Here is a 6,895-nt window from a genome sequence, read left to right on the forward strand (position 1 = left end):
GATGTTCGGTAGGGGAAAGGCGTCTTTTGGGCAGGCTTTGTTGAGGTCCGTATAGTCGACGCACATTCGCCATTTTCCGTTGGATTTCTTTACAAGTACGACGTTCGCTAACCAGGTTGAGTAGGGAAGTTCTCGGATGAAGTTTGCTTTGAGCAAGGCTTGTACTTGTCTTTTGACTTCGGCCGCTCGGTCTGCTGACATTTTTCTTCTTCTTTGTGCTACGGGTTTGGCTTTGGGGTTCACCGCTAGTCGGTGGGACATGAAGTCATGATCTATTCCCGGCATGTCGGCTGGAGTGAAAGCGAACAGGTCTCTGTTTTGTTTTAAAAATTGGGAAAGGTCTTCTTTCAGGTCGTAAGGGAGGTTCCTGTTGATGAAGGTGTATTCGTCCTTGGTCTGTCCTATTTGTAGTTTCTCCATGTCGCCTTCCGGTTCGGGTCTAGGTTGGCCGTCTTGTCGGGCATCTAGGTCGGCCAGGAATATCCCGGCTGCGTCGCGGGATTTTTTCCGTAAAGCCAGGCTGGTGTTGTCGCATTCTGCCGCGATTTCCCGATCTCCGTGGATGGTCCCGATGGAGTCGTCCTCCGCTACGAACTTCATAAGGAGGTACTTGGTAAAGATGATGGCCGAAAAGTCATTGATCGTCTTTCTTCCGAGGATGACGTTGTAGGCAGTGGAGTCTTTTAGGACCACGAATTCGGCTATGAGCGTCCTCCTCTTGTTACCGGTTCCTATGGTGAGGGGGAGTGTGATGGAGCCTTCCGGTTTGAGGAAGTTGTCCCCAAGTCCTGTGACGCCGTTGTGGTGCGTTTGGAGATTTTCGTCGCGGAGCCCAAGCTTGTCGAAGGCCCCTCGAAAGAGGATGTTGGAATCTGCGCCGGTGTCTACTAGTATTCTTCGGACTAGTCCGGTTCCGATTCTCGCCGAGATCACAAAGGGTGCGTCTTCGGCTGCGGTGCCGTGCTGGCAGTCCTCGGGTAGGAAGGTTATTGCTTTGTTGGTCACGGGAGTTGGGGCTTGGTTTCTGACGGCCATTACCTGGAGGTCTTTTTTTATCTTGGATTTTGACTTGCATGGTGCATCTTTGCCCGTGATGACGTTTACTATGATGGTCGGGTCTTCTTCTGGACTTTCTCTTGGGGGTCGCTTTTGGGTTCTCGGGTTACGTCCTTCTCTCTCCGGTGACCTGTCTCTCTCCGCGCGTCTTGGTTCTCTGATGATTTTGGTAAATTCTGGGAGTTTGCCGTCTCGTATGGCTTGTTCAAGGGCGTCTTTAAGGTCGAAACAATCCTGCGTTTTGTGACCGTAGCCTCGGTGGTATTCGCAGTAAAGGGTTTTGTTGCCTCCTGTCCTTTCCTTGAGTTGGCGGGCTTTTGGAATGATGCCTCGGTCCGCTATTTGGTGGTATATCTCGGTAATTGGTGCGGTTAGGGGTGTGTAATTGGAGAATTTACCTATTCTCGGTGTCCGGTTAGTCGATCTCGGGTGGTCTCGTTGATTCTCTTTGGGTGTTGCGTTATGGTGAGAAGCCGAATTGCCGCGTTGGTTGTTGCCGTGCTGCCGCTTGTTGGCCGCGACGACTTGGCTGACTTCTTCGTCGTTGATGTAGTCTTTGGCGACGTTCTGGATCTCATGCATGGTCCATACCGGTCTGGTGGTGAGGTGTTTGCGAAAATCTTCGTTCATCAGCCCATTGGTCAGGCAAAGGCTTGCGACGGAATCCGTGAGTCCGTCGATCGTTAGGCATTCGTCGTTGAAGCGGTCGAGGTATTTTCTTGTGGATTCTTCTTGTTTTTGCGTGACCCCTAGTAAGCTGATGGGGTGTTTGGCTTTGGTGATCCTAGTAGTGAACTGGGCCATGAACTTTCGTGTAATATCGTGGAAGCTGGCTATGGATCCGTTCGGGAGGGCGTTGAACCATTTGATCGCTGGACCGGCGAGGGTTACCGGGAAGGCTCTGCATCGGACCGCGTCGGCCGCTCCTTCTAGATTCATTCTGGCCTCAAAAGCCGTTAGATGTTCTTGGGGATCTTTAGTTCCATCGTATTTCATGTCGGTAGGTTTGTCGAAGCCTTTGGGGAGTTTTGCCCTTAGGATTCTTTCTGTGAAGGGTGTAGCTCCCATTATTGTATGGTCGTTTCTTGTGCGTTTGGTGTTTCGGTTTCTCCGATCTTCGTCCGAGTGATGTTGATAACTCAGATCTTGAGAAGCGCTGCGGTTATGTTTCTTATTGTATCGCCGTTCTGGCGATTTTTCGTGTCTGTGATCGCGTGATGAGCTGCGACCGTCTCTTCTGTCGTGTCGTCGGGTTGGCGACCTACCGCGGCGAGATCTTGATCTGGAGGTTGCATGGCTTCCGTGCTCGTCGTTGTGTTTTCCTTTATTGGTTATCTTGCCTTCGAGTTCCTGAACTCGGAGGCAGAGATCTTGGATGATCTGTGCTGCTTTGTCGCTGGCTTTCTCAGGGTGTCGTCGGTCCGTGATGTCGCGATCGTTCGCGTTTTGGATAGCGCTTGCTATTCTTGCTTGGTTCGGGACTTCACGGTGTTCGAGGGTTGGATTAATCGGTTGAGAATCATCCTGGCTTGAGGAGGTTTCCACTAGGACGTCCCCCATTGGGCCCAGCTTATGCAGATCCTCACAGACGGCGCCAATGTACGAGATGTCTCTGGTACGGTTTGAAGGGTGGATCGGGAACCCGCGGACAGTGCTGGAGCCGGGTCGCTTGACTGGAGCAATGGGGGGGTACCTGCAAAGACACTCCGATGCTCAAGTCAGAATAGATCTAAGAGGTAGAAAGTGTGTGGAATCAATGAATACCTGGAGGGGCCTGAGCCCTCTATTTATAGGTGGTGGAGGATATCTTATCTTATCTTATTTGGTTAAGATAAGGGGGGCGTTTGAATTCGAAAGTCGGTTAGGAGTCTGAGAATGCCGTTTTCGGGCCTTCTAAAAGTGAGGAACGGGTCGGACCCGGGGAACCGGTGTTGGGTTCGGTCTTGGATCCGGGATGTTGGGCCGGATCCGTAACATATTCATATATAAAAACTAAAATTACGGCTAATTAATATTTACGTAAATGGAGTAATAATCTAAGCATTTCATATATAAGTGACATTCGTTCGTGCTGCATTCTTGCGTTTTCGAAGGCTTTTGCTTCCAACCCTTATTTCCGGATAAAGGTTAGTTCTTTAATATGCCCTTGTAGATAAATTTGATTTGCAGACTTTAGTTTCGCATCCTCCTCCCTTTAGAGACCGTGTTGGTGATTTTTCTTTTCCCCTTGTAGGTTTTGTTACCCTTTTTATAAAAAGAAATGGCTTCTGTAGATGCTCTCTCTCACTGGGTTGATGTCACGGTCTTAGGGGAGGAGCCCTCAGTCGATTCTGAGTTCATTACCAACCTTCGCACTCATCACAGAATTTGTACTTTTGAGGATGACGAACCAAAATATGAATTGGTAGTCCCGGGTCCTGAAGACCCGGTTTGTTTTGGAAGAGTCAATGAGGCGGCCCCTCATTTTTTCTTTATGTATGAGTGCATGATCACCCGTTTGGGTGTTTTTCTTCCTTTTTCAAATTTTGAGATATCTGTTTTGCGTCACTGTCAAGTCGCTCCCACCCAGCTTCACCCCAACTCTTGGGGTTTTTTGAAAATTTATCAATTCATCAGCTAGGCTTTAGAGTTTCCGACTTCTTTAAAGATTTTTTTCCATCTTTTTCATATGACAAAACCCTTCAGTGGGCTAAACAATAAACAACAGTGGGTGTCGTTCCGAGCCATACAAGGTCGGAGAATCTTCACCCTTTTTGACGAATCATTCCACGACTTCAAGAACTACTTTTTCAAAGTGCAAGCTGTAGAGGGTCACCACCCCTTTTTCCTGGATGATAATTCCTCTCCCCGATTTCCTTTATATTGGCTGGAGGCCTCCCCTTGCGAGAAATATGGTCTGGATGACTTAAATGAGGTAGAAGCAGCCAAAACCAGATAATAAGAAGCGCAAGACCTTAGAGTCTGGCTTTTCTGGTGAGGCGAAGGCGGATGCTCTTGCATTCGTCCGAAAGAACATCTATCCCAACGTTCGCATAAACATGGATGATATTTCTGTTCGGCGCCACTTTACCACTCTGGTTGAGGAGAGCCTGAAGGCGGTGGGGGTTTGTGGCAAACTCTTGGATATTTTCGAGAAGGCCCCTCTCAGCTCTTTAGGGATGACCTCGAGGGTCGAAGAGCTGGAAGGAAGGCTTCTCATATATCAGGAGCATGAGGGGAAGTTGAAGGAGGAAGTCGCCAAGCTGAGGGAGGAGAGAGATAATCTCCGGGAGAGTGGGAGGAAGTTGCAAGCCCAATGCAACATGGAGGTGGATTTGAGGAAGGCAGCGCAAGCCAGCTACAACAGTTTATTTGATGATCTTGTGTCTGTAAAGAATGACTTGCTGAATGCCCGGAAGGCCTATACCGAGTTAGAGGAATCTATTGCAGATGGTGCTGATGAGGCTTGGCGGGTTTTTAAGGAACAGGTCGGAGTCATTGCTCCTGACTTGGACCTTTCTCCTTTGGACCCTGATAAGATTGTTATTGATGGTGCCATCGTGGATCCTCCTGTCCCCTTGGTGGAGTCCGAGTCCGATTTGAAGACTCGGGGGCAGAGGATCATAGAGTCCCCTCCTCGCTCTAAGGACGCTCCGGGTTCTTCTACTGCTCCTCCGACTTCCTCTCCAGCCCTTGCTCTTGGCGTTCCTTCCGACTCTGCTGGTGGTGCTCCTTCTACTCCTCTTGCTAAGAAGTGATTTTGGCTATTGGGGCCCGGCCTGTGGGCCCCTCTTTTTAAACTCTTTTATATTTATTTGTTGATGTTTGCAACAATTTTTTGGCCTTTTAGGACCGTAAACAAAACAAATTTTCGATACCCTTTTTAATAAGGGTTTAATTTAGCGTTTAAATAAATTCCCTTTTTTGGATAAAGGTTTTGAGTTACCTTATGCGCGCATGCTTTTCTATTCGTGGTTCTTTTGACTTTTTGATCTTTTCTGGAAAAAACCTTTTCTTTGGGGCTTGCCTGCTCCCGAGTTTATCATGATCGACTTCTATAGCCTCTTTACGCCGACTTGTACCTCGTCATTTTATCCTGACGACCATCTAGGTCGGTTCATGGGATTTTCACGTTTTGTCGAGCTTAAATCGGCGCGTTTCGTAGAAAGAGAATAAAAAGGGAATTTAAAAGAGATATTTAAAATGAAAGAGATCTTTATTAATTGAGGAGGTACCTTCTTGCTACTAAGGGCTTTTGATAATTTATTTTCCCTTAGTCCCTACTATGATGCCTCGTTAAAAACCCTTCTCCAGAAAAAACCCTTTAATTTTGGGAAAAAATCATGAAGTTGGGAAAAGAGTGCATCAGGGAGTAGGGTTCGCTTTTTAGCTGTAGTACCTTTTCATATTACAAGCATGCCATGATCTTGGTAACTCGTTGCCGTCAAAGTCGGTTACCCTATAATAGCTTTTTCCTAAGACCTCGTTGATCTTGTATGGTCCTTTCCAATTTGCAGCGAGCTTTCCTTCCCCAGATTTGTTGACTCCAATGTCGTTTCTGATTAAGACCAAGTCGTTTGGGGTGAAACTCCTTTGAATGACTTTTTTGTTGTATCTCGCTGTCATCCTTTGCTTCAACGCTGCTTCTCTTATCTGGGCTTCTTCACGGATTTCGGGGAGCAAGTCGAGCTCCTCTTTGTGTCCCTGTATATTCCCGATCTCGTCGTGGAAAATCACTCTTGGGCTTTGCTCATTGACCTCTATTGGGATCATGGCTTCTACGCCATAAACTAGTCGGAAGGGTGTTTCTCCAGTGGCGGATTGGGGGGTTGTTCTGTAAGCCCATAATACTTGTGGGAGCTCTTCAGCCCAAGCTCCTTTCGCATCTTGTAATCTTTTCTTCAGCCCTGCCAGTATGACTTTGTTGGCTGCTTCGGCTTGCCCATTGGCTTGTGGGTGTTCCACTGAGGTGAACTGGTGTTTGATGTTCATACTGGCTATTAGGCCTATAAAAGTGGAGTCGGTGAACTGGGTTCCATTATCTGTGGTAATGGAATAAGGTATCCCATACCTTGTGATTATATTTTTGTAGAGGAACCTCCGACTTCTTTGTGCAGTGATGGTGGCCAGTGGTTCTGCTTCTATCCACTTTGTGAAATAATCTATTCCCACTATTAGGTATTTGACTTGTCCTGGCGCCTGGGGAAAAGGACCTAACAAATCCATTCCCCATTTTGCAAAGGGCCATGGGGAGGTGATACTAATGAGCTCCTCTGGGGGGGCCACGTGGAAATTTGCATGTATTTGACACGGTTGGCACTTTTTCACAAAGTTTGTGGCATCTTTTTGCAAGGTTGGCCAGTAGAATCCAGCTCGGATCACCTTTCTGGCTAATGATCTTACTCCGAGATGGTTCCCGCAGATTCCACTATGTACCTCCTCTAATACCTCGGGGGCTCTTGAGGTTGGTACACACTTTAACAATGGTGTTGATATTCCCCTTCTATAGAGAATATTTTTCACCAAGGTATAGTGTTGTGCTTCCCTTCGGATTTTCTTGGCCTCCTTTTCCTCCTTGGGGAGGATGTCGAATTTCAGGTATTCGACCAAGGGGTTCATCCATCCGAGGTTTAATCCGACCACTTCAAAGACTTCTTGTTTGTCTTCCATTTTTACCACTGAAGGTTCCTGGAGAGTTTCTTGGATCAGGCTTCTGTTATTTCCTCCTGGCTTGGTACTTGCTAACTTTGATAGGGCGTCTGCTCTACTATTTAGGTCCCGAGTTATGTGCGTGACCTCGGTTTCTGCAAAATGCCCAAGGTGTTCCAGAATTTTTTCCAAGTATCTCTTCATATTTGGG

Source organism: Arachis ipaensis, chromosome B07 (assembly GCF_000816755.2).
Source record: "Arachis ipaensis cultivar K30076 chromosome B07, Araip1.1, whole genome shotgun sequence".
NCBI classification, from domain to species: domain Eukaryota; kingdom Viridiplantae; phylum Streptophyta; class Magnoliopsida; order Fabales; family Fabaceae; genus Arachis; species Arachis ipaensis.